The 19,217-nt window shown below is 38.8% G+C and overlaps 1 protein-coding gene and 1 pseudogene across 3 annotated transcripts in view; one reads left to right on the top strand and one right to left on the bottom strand.

The window, feature by feature from the left end:
* Positions 1 to 3,957: 3,957 nt before the first annotated feature.
* LOC128778679 (40S ribosomal protein S20-like) lies at positions 3,958 to 4,568 on the bottom strand (annotated as a pseudogene).
* A 4,074-nt stretch (positions 4,569 to 8,642) lies between these two features.
* Positions 8,643 to 19,217, top strand: part of AGTPBP1 (ATP/GTP binding carboxypeptidase 1) — a 162,087-nt gene continuing 151,512 nt past the window's right edge. The window contains exon 1 of one of the 3 annotated variants that reach the window (XM_053907840.1): positions 8,643 to 8,995. The gene's annotated coding sequence lies outside the window, so the exon portion shown is untranslated. The remainder of the gene's footprint in view (positions 8,996 to 19,217) is intronic. The other 2 variants (XM_053907839.1, XM_053907838.1) reach the window with 2 other exon arrangements.

Here is a 19,217-nt window from a genome sequence, read left to right as displayed (position 1 = left end):
ACTTCTGGTGTTTATGATTTTTGCTTAAAAAGTTTATTTTATTTTGGTTAGTAAAAACAAAACAAAGAGATGGAGTGCACTGGTTGCGATGTGCACTAGGTGTTGTGTGGAAGTGCTGAGTCACCATGTTGTGCACCTGACGCTAATTGCACACTCGATGTTAACGAACTGGAATTGAAATAAACACTTAAAACAAACACAGTTGTCTAAATTGTAGGATTGAGAAACTGACTTGAAAATGATGGAAAAATTTCTTTTTCTCACACTTGTTGGGAGCCCTCTAAAAGGAAAAAAAAATGCAAAATTATAAATATTTATATATAATTCACATATATAAATGTGAATATTTTTGTAGAATGAGTGATTGCAATATCTTGCTGGAAACTTGGGAGACTCAAGTCTTTTTTATTTTCTATTTTAAAATTTATTTTCATTTATGCATTTTTAAAAATTTAGTATAGTTGACACACAATGTTATATTCGTTGCAGTTATACAAATCAGTTAGTGATTTGACAAGTTTATACATTATGCTATGTTCACCCCATGTGTGGCTACCGTTTGTCCCATTACATCCCTGTTCCAGTATCATTGATGGTATTCTTTATGCCATTACTTTTATTCCCATGGCTTATTCATTCCAGAACTGTAAGTCTGTATCACCCTCTCCCCTTCACACATTTTGCCCATTCCACCATCCCCCTCTCCTCTGGCAACCATTAATTTATTCTCTGTATTTATAGGTGTGATTCTGCTTTGTGATATGGCATTTGTCTTTCTCAGTGTGATTTATTTCCCTTAGCATAATACCCTCTAGATGCATCATGTTATCTTGAATGGCACAGTCTGATCTTTTTTTATGGCTAAGCAATATTCTGTGTGTGTGCGTGTGCGTGTGTGTGTGTGTGTGTCTGTGTGTGTGTGTGACATTTTCCTTATTCATTTGTCTATTGTTAGATACTTAGGTTGGTTCCATATCTTGGCTTTTGTAAATAATGCTGCAACAAAAAATATGGGTGCATATATCTTTTTGAATTAGTGTCTTTGTTTTCTTTGGGTAAATACCTAATAGTGGAATTATTGACTCATTCAGTATTCTTATTTTTAATTTTTGAGTAACTTCCATACTGTTTTCCACAGTGACTGTACAAATTTACATTCCCACCAACAGTGTATGAGGGTTTGTTTTTCTCCAGAACCTTGTCAACACTTGTTATTTCTTGTCATTTTGATTTTGGCTATTCTAACTGATGTAAGGTGATATCTCTTTGTAGTTTTGATTTGCATTTCCCTGATGATTAGAAAAGATGATTAGCATCTTTTCATGTGTTTATTGGCCTTTTGTCTGTCCTTGGAAAAAATGTTTTTAAGTACTCTGCCCATTTTTTAATTGGATTGTTTGTTTTTTTTGGTATTGAGTTCCTTATATATTTTGGATATTAACCTCTTACTGGATATATCATTTGCGAATATCTTCTCCCATTCAGTAGGCTATCTTTTTGTTTTGTTAATGGTTTCCTTTGCTGTGCAGAAGCTTTTTATTTTGATATAGTACCAATAGTTTATTGTTGCTTTTGTTTTCCTTGCTTTAGGTGACATATCTAGAAAAATGTGGTTGATGGCAGAGAAATTACTACTTCTGCTCTTTTCTAGGAATTTTATGGTTTCAGGGATTTAACCCATTTTGAGTTTATTTTGTGTATGGCGTTAGAAAGTGGTCCTGTTTTATTCTTTTACAGTTTCTCCAGCACCATTTATTGAAGAGACTGTTTTTCCCCATTGTATATTCTTGCTTCTTTTGTCATAGATTAACTGAAAATAACTGTGAGTTTATTTCTGTAATCTCTATCTGTTCCATTGAACTATGTGTCTATTTTTTGTGTCTATATCATATTTCTTTAATTACTACAGATTTCTAGTATATCTTGAAATCTAGTAACTTCGTTCTTTTTTCTCAGGATTGCTTTGGTTATGTGGGGTCTTTTGTGGTTCCATACAAATTTTAGTATTATTTGTTCTAGTTTTGTGAAAAAATGCTGTGGTATTTTGGTAGGGATTGCATTGAATCTGTACGTTGCATGGATGAATGGATGTTGAATCTTGTCAAATCCTTTTTCTGCATCTATTGAGATGATCAAATGATTTTTAGCCTTTGTTTTGTTGATGTGGTGTATGACATTGCTTGATTTATGAATATTGAATAATCCTTTTATCATGGGAATAAATTCAATGATCATGGTGAATGATTTTTTTTTAAATGTATTTTTGCATGTGTTTTTCTAATATTTTGTTGAGGATTTTTGCATCTGTGTTCATCAGGGATTTTGGCCTATAGTTTTCTTTTTTTGTGGTGTCTTTGTCTGGTTTTCATATCATGGGTAGTGCTGGCCTCATAGAATGTATTGGGAAGCTTTCTTTCCTCTTCTATTTTGAGGAATAGTTTGAGAAGAATAGGTATTAACCCTTATTTAAATGCCTGATGGAATCCCACTGTCAATTTATCTGATCCTGGATTTTCATTTTTTTGGTAGTTGTTTGATTACTGATTCAATTTTGTTACTTATAATTGATCTGTTCAGATTTTTTATTTCTTCCTGACTCAGTTTTGGGAAGTTATATATTTGTAGGAATTTATCCCTTTCTTCTAGGTTGTCCCATTTACTGGCATATGATTTTTTTATAGTATTCTCTTAGAAGCCTTTGTATTTCTGTGGAGTCAGTTGTTACGTTTCCTCTCTCATTTCTGATTTTATTTATTTGGATCCTTTCTCTTTTTTGATGAGTCTGGCTGAGGGCTTATCAATTTTGTTTATCTTTTCGAAGAACCAGTTCTTGGTTTCCTTGATTTTCGCTATTGTTTTTCAGTCTCTATGACATTTATTTCTTGTCTATATTATTTTCTCCCTTCTACTCGCCTTGGGCTTTGTTCTCTTTTTTTAGGTCCTTTAGATGTAAGGTTAGATTGTTTATTCGAATTTTTTGTTGTCTCTTAACTTGTTTTTAACGTTTATTTATTATTGAGAGACAGAGAGACACACAGCGTGAGCAGGGGAGGGGGAGAGAGAGGGGGAGACACAGAATCCAAAGCAGGCTCTAGGCTCTGAGCTGTCAGCACAGAGCCCGACACAGGGCTTGAACTCATAGACCGCGAGATCAGGACCTGAGCTGAAGTCGGTTGCCTAACCAACTGAGCCACCCAGGCACTCCTCTTTTTGTTGTCTCTTGACTTAGGCTTATATTACTGTATACTTTCCTCTTAGGAATGCTTTTGCAGTGTCCCAAAGATTTTGAACTGTTGTGTTTTCATTGCCATTTGTGTCCATGCATTTTTAAAATTTCTTCTTTGATTCAGTTTTGACCCACTGTTTGTTTAGTATCATGTTTAGTCTCTGTGTGTTTGTATTATTTTTCCGTTTTTTCTTGTGATTTATTTGTAGTTTCATATTGTTGTGATTGGAAAAGGAGCGTGGTATGATTTCAATCTTCTCAAAAAATTTTAAAAGAATTTTTTAATTTTTGAGAGAGAGCACAAAATGGGGAGAGGGGCAGAGGGAGAAAGGGAGAATCTTCAGCAGGCTCCAAACTCAGCGCAGAACCTGACACAGGGCTTGATTTCACGACTCTGGGATCATGACCTGAGCTGAAATCAAGAGTTGGTCACTCAAGTGACTGAGACACTCAGGCGCCCCTCAAAAAAAAATTTTTTTTCAGGAATAGAACTTAATGATTCATCACTTACATGTAACACCAAGTGCTCATCCCGACAAGTGCCCTCCTTAATGCCCCTTGCCCATTTAGCCCATTCTCCCATCCAACACCTTGCCAGCAACACTTAGTTTATTCTTGGTAGTTAAGAGTCTCTTATGGTTTGTCTCCCTCTCTGTTTTTATATTATTTTTGCTTCCCTTCCCTTGATTTTTTTTTAAACAATTGATAATCAGTTTATTAAAAAGGTTGATTTAAGCATTTATAATAGTGACTTCAGCCTTGACTCCTGGCTCAATGGAAGTACTCCAAAGATGGAAGTAATTCAAAAATTTTTTTTAATGTTTAGTTATTTTTGAGAGACAGAGAGAGAGAGAGAAAGAATGAGCAGGGGAGGAGCAGAGACAGAGGGAGAGAGAGAACCCCAAGCAGGCTCCAGGCTCTGAAATGTCAGCACAGAGCTCAATGCAGGGCTCAAACCCATGAACCACAAGATCATGACCCGAGCTGAAGTTGGATGCTTAACTGACTGAGCCACCCAGGCGCCCCCAGATGGAAGTAATTTGGTTAACAATCTCCGAAGGACTGTGCAAATCGATGAGTTGCTTGTGGATTCTCATCTGAAAACAATCCCAAGTCCTAGAACCTTCACCACAAGGAGTCTTTCCTATAGTGATGCTCAGAGTCTTGGTAGGCATCGGAACTGGTTCTTTCACTTTGAGATTCTTTTATTTTGCACCTTGTATGAGCAAGTCAGCACATACCTTCTCCAAAGATTTACACTGCAGCTGGTTAGAGGAATTCTACTTTGGTGAATTGCCACCGCTGGATTCATGGATATCTTCCTGCTGACTTTAAAAGCCATGGCTGGGGGCACCTGGGTGCCTCAGTGACTTAAGCATCCAACTCTTGATTTCAGTTCAGGTCATGATCTCACAGTTCATGGGATTGAGCCCCACACTGGGCTCTGCACTGACAGCCAGCCTGGAGTCTGCTTGGGATTCTCTTTCTCCCCCTCTCTCTCTGAAAATAAAGAAACTTTAAAAAATGAAAAAAACAAAAACCAAAACCAAAGTCTAGGCTGCAGTGTGGCTTTCTGATTGACTTGTTCCTTGGTGAGGCAAACAGCAGGGAGTCAGGAGCAGGGGTGCCCAGAGCTCCACTGTAGCTGTGACCGCCTTTCCTCAAAGACCCAGCCTTCTCTAATTATTGAGGCTCATTTTATGCCCTCATATGTGATCTATTCAATTCAGATCCTTTTTAAATTGGATCTGTTCAGGAAGTTTACCAGAAATGCTTATATAGAAATGCTTCTCGATTGCAATCTGGCTTCTCCTTCATGTCTAGAAAATCCTTTAACTCTCAGCAAACTCAGAACTCAGCGGGCCTTCTTCAGCCTCAAGGTAAATCCATGGCTGTACAGGAGGAGTTAAACCTGTTGCACCCCACATTAAGAACTCTTGCTCTAGCACGTTATTATTTAAAAAAAATTTTTAAAAATGTTTATTCATTTTTGAGAGACAGAGGGAGACAGAGCATGAGTGGGGAAGGGGCAGAGAGAGAAGGAGACACAGAACCTGAAGCAGGCTCCAGGCTTTGAGCTGTCAGCACAGAGCCCGATGCGGGGCTCGAACTGACAAACTGCGAGATCATGACCTGAGCCGAAGTCGGACACTCAACTGACTGAGCCACCCAGGCACCCCCCTACCACGTTATTTTTAATGGCTTCCTAGTGATCTATTGCATGGGTGTAAAATACTGTGTTTAATTGGGTGCCTTCTGTTGAGCATGTAAGACAGCTTGGACACCACTCTGGGATGAACATCCTTCTGGCTAGATCTCTGCATATTTTCCTTGTTATTTCCTTAGGATAAATTCCTATGATGAGGCTAAAGGGTATGCCAAATTTTAAAACTTTAAATTTGGCAAGAATATTTAAGTTCCATTTCACAAATAAAGAAAATGAGGGTGCAGTGGTTTACGGATATGGATATTTATTTATTTGTATGGAAGCATAGTTGAAATGAAATGTTATTTTCATTACAGGTGTACAATCTGGTGATGTGGTAATTCTAGAATTGCACAGGGATCAACATGTTACTGTGTAGTCACCATCTGCCCCCATACAAAGTTATTATAATATTATTGCCTATGTTACCTATGCTGTGCTTTTCATCCCTGTGATTTATTTATTTTGTAATGGGAAGTTTGTACCTTTTTTTTTTAAGTTTATTTATTTGATTGTGTGTGTGTGTGTGTGTGTGTGTGTGTGAGAGAGAGAGAGAGAGAGAGAGAGAGAGAGAGAGAGAGGGAGGAGAACAGTGGGGGCAGGGTTCAGAGAGAGGGAGAGAGAGAGAGAATCCCAAGCAGGCTCCATGCTCAGTACAGAGCCCAACTCAGTGCCCGAATCACAGACCGTGAGATCATGACCTGAGCTGAAATCAAGAGTCCCACACTTAACTGACTCTGAGCCACTCAGGTGCCCCCTGGAAGTTTGTACCTCCTAATATCCTTCATCTATTTTGCTCATCCCACCCACCTACCTCCCCTCTGGCAATCACCAGTTTATTCTCTGTATTTAAGAATCTCTTTGTTGTTGTTGTTTGTTCATTTGCTTTGTTTTGTCAAATTTCACATGAGGGAAATCATGCCTTTCTCTTGTCTAGCTTACTTCACTTAGCATAATACCCACTATGTCCATCTATGTTGTTGCAAGTAGCAAGATTTCACTTATTTTTTTAATGACTGAGTAACATTCCGTTGTCTATCTGTCACATCTTTATACTACATCTTCTTTGTCTATCCATCTATGGATACATCAAACCTTTTAGTTTCACAGAGGGCAGGCAGCTGTTAGGTTTTTGTTGAGTGTTATCATTTGCTTATCTCTTCCAAAGATTTCAGGATTGGTCTGGCACATAAGGTGCTTGATGAACTGATGATTGTTGAATAACATAGAATAGCTATAACAATCCTAGAACTCCAGAGGACTGGATAAGTCCATGGCTGTTCTAAACCATATGACTATATAGTTTTGTTACAATGTTTGTTGCATTTTGTATGTTACTCTACTAAAAGTATGGAGGCAGGAAAATCAGCAGAAGAGGAGGAGAAAGAGATAGCTGGGCTCCACTGCTCATCTTTCTTTCTCTGCCTAGTCCAGAGTTAAAAAAAACCCCAAACAAACAAAAAACAAAAAAGCCCCAAACATTTACCGAATACCTAAAGGCGCTGACTAGACTGATTTGAGGAATCACAGTTAAGTGAATATTATTATGTGATCAGACTGATCTACATCACACGATTATTTGTATTCAGTTTTATATATCATAACAGTGTTGAGGAAACTGTTTAAAATAGTGGAAAAGAGTGACAGACAGGGAATGGCTTGGCCCTTTCCCTAGTTGTGTGGTTTAATCCACTAGATCTGTGTCCTGGCCATCAAACCATACTAATGATGTTTTGCTAAAGTAGGATTCAAATTCTATATACACACACATTTACATTTATTTCTATATCTTTATATATTGAAGGTTGATTCATTTAGGAAGATGCTCTTTGAATAAAGTTTTATGTGTGTTATATATAATGTCTGTAAAATGTTAAATATTCTTAGGTAATTGTAATTAGGTGTTGTCAGATATGCTTTTCAGTCTGGGTGGTTTGGGGTGGTTCTTGTTTCAAAATTCCTTAAAATACTGTAATCTACCTTTCAGTGCTCACAGCCAGGGAAATTATGGCATTTCTGAAATGGCAATCTCTTGTTAAAGACTCTGCCAAGGGCAAACTGCAAGAAGCAGGTGTGGTGCACCTTGGATTACCTTTTGAACTGCCTTCACAACTGTTTAATTTTGTTGAAACATGATGATAAGAAAACAAAGCAAAAATTTCACAGGTCTCAATTTATTTCTCGACCTGGTTGTAATAATTTTGCATTCTGCAGCAGCTACCATAAACAGCAGCAAACATGATCCATGCTCTTGGAAAAAAAGTAAATGTCAAGTATTTATTAAGAATCTATTACAGTGGCTTTACGGGCAGTCTCAAAACAGAAGGGGGTGAATCAGTATTCAGTCCTTCTGACACATCACTTTGGCTCTGATTTAAAAAACACTGGCTTTGCCTTCAGTGGCCAATTTAACATGACCATTTTCTTGACTATACGTAGGCACATTACGAAAAAGCAAAAAATATATCAGCTTGCTATTTTTTTCACTGCAGCTCTAGGCATCTAATTTATTGAGGTTTGGCCACAAGGTGCAATTTTCTTGTGTTCTGGAGCCCAGCTGTCTCTTTATAGACTCTCCTCGAGGTCAGGAAAGGGCTGAGCTTTCCAGTGGTGCCCAGGGACTAGAGCGACCCCCCCCCGGCCCGCTGGTGCCACACTGGGGAGTTAACCGCTCGTCCACAGCAGCTAACAGCCTTCTAAGAGCAGAGTGATTGATGGTAGTGGGGTGGGCGCCGGCTTAGCTCCGGAGAAAGGCGGGCCGCTCTAATTGGGAGCGTACAGGAAGGTGAATTGCAGAGAGTGGGGAGCCGCCCGCCTACCGGTTCGGTTCGGTTGGGTTGGACGCTCGCTGCAGGGTCTGGGCCTGCAGCGCGCGTGCAACCCTCCTCCCCAAACCCCTGCCGCGCCTACCACGCAGCACAGCACCTAACGCCGGCACGCGCGCCCCGCCCTCCCTCCTGCGCACGCTCGCTCCTTACCCACGCGCGCTCCCTGAGTCCCAACCCCGTTCCGGCCCGCGCGTGCCCCACCCTCCTCCCTAGCGCGTGCCCCACCCTCCTCCCTAGCGCGTGCCCCACGCGGCACGCGCGCACGCGCATTCCGTCCTCCCCGCCAGCCGGCGCGCGCGAGCCTTCGGGCCCAGGGCGTGCGGTGGGCGGGGCGCCGCGCTGACGTTGCCCGGGATGCGGGCAGGTTCCGCCGCCGCCACCGCCGCCGCCACCGCCGCCTCCACCTCGCCTGCCACCGGGGTTTGTATGAAAACACCGGGCGGCTGGCGGCGAGAATTCCGCTGTGCTCCCAGAGAGCAGCCGCCGGCGCTGCGGATGCCGAGCTGGTGCCGCGGCTCTGCCCAGTCCCGCCAGCGCCCCATCCTGAGCCGGTGAGCGCCCCGCCGCCGTCCGCACGTCCGGGCCGGCCGCCCCTCGGCCGCTGCTTGCCCGCCCGTCCGCCTTCCCTCCGCAGTCCCCCGGCCACCGAGTCCCGGGGGCGGGAGAAGCCGGGAGGAGCGACCCCGCGCCCGCCGCGGTCTGCGTCCTGGGATCCCTCCGCCCCTCACCTGACAGGTTGTGTAACGTGTGTCTTTCGGGGCGAGTGGACCGGAGCTGGAGGAAAACCCCTGATGGTTTGGGGCTTTGGCTGGCTTCTGGAAAGCGCCCCACGCCGCCCCCACCCGCGACACTCGGTGACCCCCGCCTCAATCCCCGGCGGAGGGTCCCCGACGCGGTTTTCGGGCACAGGCGGCCCCCGTGCCCTGCCCTTTTTCTGGGGCCGGGGTGCAGCGCGGAGCCGAGCTGGGGGGCGGCGGGCCGGGGACGGGCACGCGCCCCGCCTCCCCCACCCACCCCGGCACACACCTTGCTTCGCGGTGGGCTTGGTGTGTGGTGTGACTTTGGCGGTGGCCAGGTTTGCTTCGTGTCAGGGTGGTTGGCCTGAAGTGTGTTCTCCGTTTACAACTTGTCGCCTTTTGGGTTTGATTTGAGCCTGAATGAGATCGCTCTAGATGACAGTGCAGAGTTTCCTTACAGCCTGCCTTCCTGAGTGAGTTGCGGGTTCTTCGTTGCAAGTACTCGAGGACTCCTGCAACCCCGTCTACATGGTTTCCCCTTGTGCCGGTTAAGCCTCTTACTAGGACCAGTGCAATTTTGAATCGGCTGGTTTCCTGGGCGTTTACCCATTATAGAATGGAGTTTTTGTACATCTTAGCGTAATCGATATGAATGTTGATCATTTAAAGGCCACTTCTTGTTTTGATACAGATTGCTCAATCAAGGGCTTAAAGGTCCAGCACTGCTGATGACCTAATACATTGTAACACTGAGGGGATTTTTTTTTTTTGGCAGTATTAATTCCTTGTAGGTGTTTTGTTTTTCTTCAGGTGTTGAAAATTGTAGCAGTGTTTAATTGTAATGTATGACAATTTGTAGTTAGGACTGAACAGCTTTCTTTATCACTCATTTTCACTTACTTTGATGCCAGTGTTGTAATCTTTATGTAAATCCAGCTAGTAACCTGAACCCTTATTATAAATTGTCTTTTTTCCTAAGAAAACTAGAAAGTTACTTTTGTAATTTTACAGTGAAATGTTTTCAGTTCAGTATGCTAAAAAAATAGTAGTTTATTTAAGGCACTTTAAATGGTAGTATTTTAAAACATGTGCCAAAATACTAATGAAAACCAGACAAAACCCTGGAAGATCTGTAAGCATTTCCTATAATGGCTGTGATTAGTCCTGTAATTGCTGTGAGATAGGGATGTCTTATCTATGCCTTATTTTCTTATCGTAATATGACTTGGTTAATTCCCATTCCACCTCGCTTGAGTTAAATTCCGCAGTGAAGTTATAGGTTCATTTTTAATGACCTCAAAAATCTGCCTTGAATTAATTGGTTCCACACTTACTGAGAACTGCAGTCTCATTCTGAACTTTGTAATGAAGGGGGTAGACTTAGAGTTCCTCTTGTTACTAGCCAACACTGCAAAAACATTTAAGTGTTTTAATGTAACCTAAGCTTTTGTAGAAGCAATTTTTATAAATCTTTTCCCGTTGACTTGAATTGAGGCATTATTACTTTTTGGAGCAGTCTAGCAAGACTCCTTTTATAATAATGGTTATCTCTGACAGAGGGAAAAGAGACCCAAATGTGAAATTACCCAATTTGTATTAGATTCTACATTTTGGAATTTTTAGTAAATCTCCACAGTATTCACCTTCCAAAATGTATTCTTGCTTAAAGTCCCCCAGTACCTGAAGTTGAACAGTGTATCAGTAGTAAAGGATGAAATTGTCAGAGGCCTCTTCAAATTGGGAGCCTCCCTTAGGCAGTTGGTCTTGGTGACAACAACAGAAGTTTAGAGTGGGCACCGAATTTTAAATTTTATATATTACTGTAGGTTATAGGGTCTGTGTACTGTAATGCAGTGGCTGAGGAGTTGGGCTTCAGGGCTGGCTTTGAATCCTGGCTTTGCCTGAGGCAAGTTATTTATCCTCCTTGTGCTTCAGTTTTCTCTGTTCCAAAAATGGGGTAATAATGGTTATATCCTTAAGATCTTGAATATTAAACGAGTTAATACACATGGAGTGCTTAACCCACAGTGCCTGGCACATAGTAATTGCTCAGTAAATATTACTGCTACTGCTTTTTCTCACTCTTCCAAGGGGTTTAGTAAGCTCAAGAAGGACTTTAGGCTGGTGGAGCATGATTACTGTAGAATCATTCCACTGTGACCCATTGACTCCTTTGGAGCTAAATGACAGCTTAGTCTCACTGTCCTGCCTTGGAAGCATGTAATTTAGTTTTAAATAGAACAGCTAGACCCTGAAAGCTGGGTGTGCTGAGATGCTGCTGGAGAGGTGCTGAAGTATCCATGTTTGTCCCTTCTGACAGAACCTTGGATTGTCTCCCTTATGGTGGTGGTGACTGCTATTTTAATCACCTGTTTTTGACTTGTGTTTCTTTGACTGTCATGTGCTTCTATCAAAAATACTATGTATCAAATTGTTACTGGGTATACAGGAGTTTATCTGATCAAGATATTGCACATTCTGTTGTTTTTTTCTTCATTGGTGTTACAGAGTGAGGTTAGTTATGATTGGACATTGTACCTTTTCAGCTTTCATGTAATTTTGCTAGGAAAGTTTTTTTCTAATTAATGACTTTATGTACTTGTTTTTCTTGGTTTGCAGGGATCTGATGTTAATACTCAGTTGTTGAAATCAGTTTTCAAACTTTTGATTTTAGTACCCTTTTACATTCTTAAAAATTATTGCACACCCCAAAGAGCTTTTGTGGATTATGTCTGTATTTATTATATTATAAATTAAAGAGAAATGTACAACTTTTATTAATTCACTTAAATATGATAATATCTTAATATAAGCGTATTTTTAATGAAAAATGACTATTTTTCAAAACAAGGCAATAAGAAGAGTGGTATTGTTTTACATAAAAAAAAAATGTTTATTTATTTTGAGGCAAGGGGAGGGGCAGAGAGGGAGGGAGACGGAATCCCAAGCAGGCTCCACACTCAGCACAGAGCCTGACATGGGGCTCAGTCTCACAATCTTGAGATCATGACCTGAGCCAAAATCAACAGTCGGACACCTAACCAACTGAGCCATCCAGGTGCCCCTTGTTTTACATTTTTGTAAATCTCTGATGTCTGGTTTAATAGAAACAGCTGGATTCTCATCTCCTTCTGCATTCAGTCTGTTGCACTATGTTTTTTGGTTTGAAGTATATAGAAAGAGAAGCCCAGCCTTACATAGTTAATGGCTGGAAAAGGGAGGGGTATTTTAATAGCCTTTTCAGATAATAATGGATTTTGTTGCTTGGTGCTACATCAGAACTCAACATGTGTTGGTTTTCTAGTTACTTGTATTATGGAATCTGAAATCATATCAATGGACTTTTCATAATGTTATATTAAAATCCACTGGTCTAAACTTTGAATGGATCTTACATAACCATGCCTGAATTTATAACATCATGCCATGGTCGTTTCTAAGTATTGGTTCAGCCAGTTATGCAGATCTCCAAAATGTTGGCACATTTCATTATATATTATTAGAAAATCACATTTGTTAATATCACCATTCATCCCATCAGAAACAGATTATTGGGAACCTATCCAGGTCATGACATGATGGTGGATGTGAGTTTTCCAGAAATCTGATTTTTGCTTGAAGGCTCAAATTTTATCGTTGGCAAGAATTATGACTGCCAGTTGTTTCCTAGAAGTGACAGGCAGATTTTGTTCATCTGTGAGAGAACTTCTGCCAGAATACCCAAGTCTGAATAACCATGGTCATTCTTTCAAGTAAAAATGGTGTTTCACAAAAAAAAAAAAAAAAAAAAAAAAAAGAGGCTAGTGAAAGCTCTCAGTTCAGTCACACAAGTACTTTACCTTGAGACACCCATCAACTATTGCAATTCAGTATGTGGTCAGAAATGCTTTGTGCATACTTAACCATTTTGTCACACAGAATATTAAAAAGATCTGTACTGAAGAGCTGAGATTTAATAAAATTAATTTTTACTATTTGAAGGACTTTTTTTTAGAGTTTTTTTTTTAAAGTTTATTTATTTTGAGAGAGAGAGTGAGCTTGTGTAAGTAAGCTGGGGAGGGGGAGAGAGAGAGAGAGAGAGAGAGAGAGAGAGAGAGAGAGAGAATTTCAAGCAGACTCTGCATTGTCAGCACAAAGCCTGACACGGGGCTCAATCTCATGAACCATGAGATCATGACCTGAGTGGAAGTCAGCCACCCAGGCTCTCCTGAAGGACATTCTTAAGTGAAGAAGGCTTTTTTTTTTTTTTTTTTTAAATAGCTACTGGTACTTGATGGTGAAAAATATAATGACCAATAGTGCAGTTTGGTGCCAGTACCAGAAGTTGTTCCAAGATGCTAGAAATGTTATACATCATTGCTTTTGTACCATAGTATAAATGTTAATACAGTTAAAAAGGCTAATAATACTTTATGTTATTATGAAGATAGTTTTGACCTTGTGGACCCCTTAAAAAGGTGTCAGGATCCCAGGTGTCTATGGACCACATTTTGAGGACTTCTGGTACACATCAGCAGTTCCTACCAAACTTTGATTAGGAGGGGAAGTGGTAGTGACAATTACTAGTCTGTTTTTGCTTCAGTCTTTAGCGCCCAGTGAAGGCCACCTTTAAAAGAATTTTTTTTTTTTTTTTTTTTAAAAGCGCAGTAAAGGCAATTCACTTCTAGAAAGTTGAGGCTCTTAGGGGTTTTAGTCAGATGCTGATATGGGGGAACTATAGTATTAGTAATTTGAAATTATGCTATCTAAAAGCAAAAAGATTGGGGAGTATATTTCCACATTAATGTTCAACAAATCTAATTTGGGGGGTTTAAATATTAGATAAATAGTGAAGGCACAAAATGTGAAAAGCTCAACTGATATCAAGCTCTTAAGCTAAAATAAACATCTTAGCTTCCCTTCTTAATCTCTTAAGTTCATTTCTCACTTAATTCGTGCTGAGGGTCAACCATCCCTAAGCAGAGGTACCCAGCATTTGTTCTCTTTGCTTCACGTCATACCTTACTAGGAAAATGACTTAAGATTATGAAGGTTATAAGGGTATATAGGTGACATGGGGAATAAAAGTAATAGTAAGGCTTATGAAAGATCTATGATAGAATAATGGTAATAAAAATGTAAACACTGTCTACATATAATAAGTGTTGAATGAATTGAAAAGAATACTGTTTTGGGGTTCCTGTGTGGCTCAGTCGGTTAAGCATCTGACTTCAGCTCAGGTCATGATCTTGTGGTTAGTGAGTTTGAGCCCCGCATCCGGCTCTGTGTTGATAACGTGGAGCTTGGAGCCTGCTTCAGATTTTGTGTCTCCCTCTCTCTCTGCCCTTCCCCCCCCCCTTTCTTTCTCAAAAATAAATGTTAAATTTTTTTCTTTTTAATTAAAAATAAAAAAAAGAATACTATTTTTGACAGGAATTCTCCAGACTTTTTAATTTATTGTAGGCACAATTTCTAGTTGTATGTAGGTAGAAGTGATGTTGAATAAGGCAAGACAGCAAACATCCTTGATGAGCTTCTCTCCTAATTGCAAAGTAAGAGGATTTGACTCCCAGGTGATCTTTGAAGTTTCTTACAACTCTAGAGTTCTAGGTTTTTTGTTTTTATTTTCTTTGCCTATTGATGACATCTTTGTCATTTCTTAACTCAATCTCATCAATTCGAATTTGTGATTTCATTTGAAGCTTATTTTTCCCAATTCTTATATTTGTATTTTTAGTTCGTATTTTGATTTAAAAATTATTTTAAACTTATATGTATATATAAAATATAAAAATTGTCATTTTAATCATTTTACAGTGGTATTAAGTACATTCACGTTATTGTGCAGCCATCACACCATCCATCTTCAGATCTTTTTTGGTCTTGCAAAACTGAAAGTTTGTACCCATTGAACAATAAATTCTCATTTCCTCCTTCTTGTAATCACTAGCAACCACAAATTCAACTTTCTCTCTCTATGAATTTGACTGGTGTGAGTACCTTTTATGAGTAGAATCATGCAGTATTTACCCTTTTGTGACTGGCTATTTCATTTAGCATTGTCTTCAGGATTCATCCGTTTAGGATTTCTTCTTTTAGGGCTGAATAATATTCCATTGTGTGTATATTCCATATTTGTTTATTCATCTGTCAGTGGACTTTTGGGTTGCTTTTACCTTTTGACTATCGTGAATAATGCTGCTATGTACATGGGTGTAGAAATACTTCTTCGAGACCCTGCTTTCAGTTCTTTCGGGTCCATATTTAGAAATGGAATTGCTGGGCCATATGGTAATTCTATTTTTGAGTAACTACTGTTTCCATAACAGCTGCACCATTTTATTTCTATACCAACAGTGTACAAGGATTCTAGTTTCTCCACATCCTTGTCAACACTTGTTTTCTGGTTGATTGGTCTCTTTTTGGGGGTAGGGTTGGCCATTGGAGTCATTCTAATGGGTGTGAGGTCCTATCTCATTGTGGTTTAGATTTGCATTTATGCTGCTGAATTTGGTTTGCTGCTATTTTGTTGAGGATTTGTATGACAGTGTTCATAAAGGTTATTGATCTCTGGTTTTCTTGTAATGTCTTTGTTTGGCTTTGGTATCAGGGCAGTGCTGGCCTCATAGAAAGAGGAAGTGTCTCCTTCTCTTCAGTTTTTTGAAAGAATTTGAGAAGGATTGATGTTCTTTAAATGGTACAATTCACAAGTGAAGCCATCAAATCTGGGTCTTTTCTTTGTTGGGAAATTTTTGATTACTCATCCAATCTCCTTAATAGTTATGGATTTATTCAGATTTTCTGTTTCTTTGTGATTTCATTTCAGTAAGTTTTGTGTTTCAGGAAATTTGTCAATTTCATCTAGTTTATCCAATTTGTTGGTGCACAGTTCATAGTATTCACTTAAAATCCTTCGTATTTCTGTAGAATCAGTAGTCGTGTCTCCACTTGCTTTCCTGCTTTTAATAATTTGAGCCTTCTCTGTTTTTTCGTAAGCTTACTAAAGCTTTGCCAATTTTGTTAATCTTTTTAGAGAACCAGTTTTTTTTTTACTTGTTGATTTTTCTCTATTTTTCTATTCTCTATTTTCTTTATCTCTGCTCTAATCCTTAGTATTTCCTTCCTTCTGCTAGCTTTGTGTTCTCCTTTTTCTAGTTCCTTAATTTGTTAGGTTGTTGATAGGAGGTCATTCTCTCTCTCTCTCTTTTTTTTTTAAATGTTTATTTTTGAGAGAGAGAGTGCGAGCGAGCGTGCTGTGTGCACACGAGCAGGGGAGGGGCAGAAAGAGAGGGAGACACAGAATCAGAAGCAGGCTCCAGCCTCTGAACTGTCAGCACAGAGCCTGATGTGGAGCTTGAACCCATGAACCATGAATGAGATCATGACTTGAGTCCAAGTCAGATGCTTAACCAATTGAGCCACCCAGGCACCCCTGAGATCTTTCTTTTTTAATGTAAGTGTTTATAGCTGTAAACTTTCCCTCCTAGCCCTGCTTTCTCTGCATCCCATAAATTTTGGTATGTTTTATTTTCATTTATCTCATTTCCCTTGTGATTTTTTTTCTTTGACCCATTGGTTGTTAAACAGTATGTTGTTTTGTTCCACAAACTTGTGCATTTTCCAATTTTCCTTATTTATTTCTAGCTTCACTCTGTTGTGTTTGGAGAGGTTACTTGTATAATATCTGTCTTTTAAAATCTATTGAGACCCAATTTGTGGCCTAAAAGGTGGTTTATCCTGGAGAATGCTCCAAGTGCCCTTGAGAGGAATATATATTCTATTGTTAGGTAGTGTTTTATATTTGTTATCTCTCGTTGGTTTACAATGTTATTCAAATCCTCTGTTTTCTTATTTATCTTATGTCTGGTTGTTCTTTCCAAGACTGACCATGGGATATTGAAGCCTCCAACAATTATTGTAGAACTGTTTGTTTTCCCCTTTAATTCTGTCAATTTTTGCTTAGTGTGTTTTGATGCTCTGTTATTAGGTACATGAATGTTTATAATTGTTATATCTTCTTGCTGTCTTAAACCTTTTATTAATATATAGTGTCCTTCTTTGTCTCTTGTAATCTTTTTTGATTTAAAGTCCCTTTTTTTTCTGATGTTAGTATAGCCACCCTGCATTGTTTTTGGTCACTATTTGCATGGAATCTTTTTCTGTCTTTTTATTTTCAAACTATTTGTGCCTTTATATCTAAATGAGTTTCTTGTAGATAGCATATTGTTGGATTATGTTTTTTAAATCCATTCTGCCAATCTCTGCCTTTTGATTGGAGGTTTTAACCCATTTAGATTTAAAGTAATTACTGATAAGGAGGAACTTTGTCATTTTTATATTTTTAAAAATTATTTATTATTATTTGTTTTGTTTTTATGACTATCTTTGGTTTGCCTAAATTTTTAATTTTTAATTTATTTTAGTTTTTCTTGTTTATTTCTATATGCCTTACGGCTTTTTGAGTCTCTTATATCCTGTATATTTTGATTTTTATTGGGACCGACTTTGGCTGTGATACTTTACTTAAACAACAAACAGACAAAACTGAAACCATTTTCATGGGCTTGTCATAGGTTAGAGGCAAGGACAATATGTGTTTCAGGGTAAGAATTTTAATGTCAAATATCACCTATATAGGTTTATGAATTTTGACATTTGTTTAAATCTAAAAATGGTTGGAATCTGAGTTGAGGGAAGAGTAATATTAAATAAATTATTTAGTTGGATTGAAGTGTGGTGCAATTCTGCTCCCAATGGTAACACATTATTTGTAGTATAATTAAAACATCATATAGCAAAACAAATTAGACCTTGTGTAAGTGCTGGAACATCTTTGTGGAGTAGCATGTGAACTATCCAAACTTAGGTTTTTAATGAGGATGCATGATGAAGAAAGGTAAAAGGTATAACTTTTATAGGTTTCCTCTTATCCACAGTTTTTTGGTAAAATTAATGACAATAATATAGGTAAAAAAATTTGCCTGTTTGCAGATTGGGCTGCAACATTCATAAACTACCGTTGACCTTTGAAACAACATGAGTTTGAACTGTGTGGGTCCACCTATCTGCATGTTGTTTTTTATAAATACAGTACAGTACTGTAAATGTATTTTCTTTTCCTTATGATTTTATTAATATTTTTTTCCTCTAGCTTACTTTATTGTGAGAATATGGTGTATAATACATATACATACACATGCAAAATATATGTTAATTGGCTGTTTACATTATTGGTAAGGCTTCTGGTCAATTGACCAGCCAGGCTTCTGGCTATTGATAACTAAATCTGGGGGGAGTCAAAAGTTATATGTGCATTTTTTGAGTGCATGGGGATCTGTGTTTGTTCCCACATCTCTAATCATTGAATACTATACGAATAAGGTAACTAGATGAAACTGTATACTCTAATAGTAGTAATTTAGAGTAGGTCAATGTATATGGAGATGTGGGTTAGTATATGCAGACTGTGTCCAATATATATATTTCTTTCAATTTAAATGGAAATGATTTTTATATGCCTTTTGCTGGGAATGTTACTTCTCTTTCCTTAGACAACAGATACTGTATACCTTCTTCCCTTAAAATTTCTCACTGTTCCTTCAAGGTTGCTGCCAAGGGTATGGTCATATTCTTTGGGATGTTTCTTATTCAGTAATCAGAATTTACAGTTTTCCATCACATTGATATAGCTGGTGTGGGGGAATAGTAGCTGCCTTATGTTCTTGAAAAGTGATTTCTTCTTTTCAGATAATGAAACAATTAGAGAAAGCTGACAAAAGATGATGCCTTTTCAGTGTACTTGTTTCCCGGTTCCTCGCAGTAGAACCAACTACCCAGATCTTTAACTGCAGTCTTTCCTTAGTTGTCCACATCCACTACAATAAGAACAATGTCTACTATTTAACAGCAAAGGTAATCATTGTTGACTAGAGCAGTGCTTCCCCAAAGTTTTTAAACAGTGGAAATTTTGCCTAATTATATCTTGTAGGGAGGCCCATTTGTGGACATTTGAGAGTAAAATAGTGAAGTTGTTCTGGTTGAATAGGAATAGAACCAGGTTGTTTAAACAATGCAAGTGAAAAGGAATCATATTTCCTCAGACTGTATTTAAAAGATTTCATGTGAATAGTGTATGTTTCTTTGCATTTTTAGCAGTTTGATTTGAAATACATTAAAAACCATGTATGTTTGTGAGGTATATATATTTAGAAAATATAACCTTAACTTTGGGGCGTGTGCCA

Source organism: Panthera pardus, unplaced genomic scaffold, assembly GCF_024362965.1.
Source record: "Panthera pardus isolate Hobbes unplaced genomic scaffold, ASM2436296v1 HiC_scaffold_20, whole genome shotgun sequence".
In the NCBI taxonomy this organism is placed as follows: domain Eukaryota; kingdom Metazoa; phylum Chordata; class Mammalia; order Carnivora; family Felidae; genus Panthera; species Panthera pardus.
This window is presented reverse-complemented; position numbering and strand designations above follow the sequence as displayed.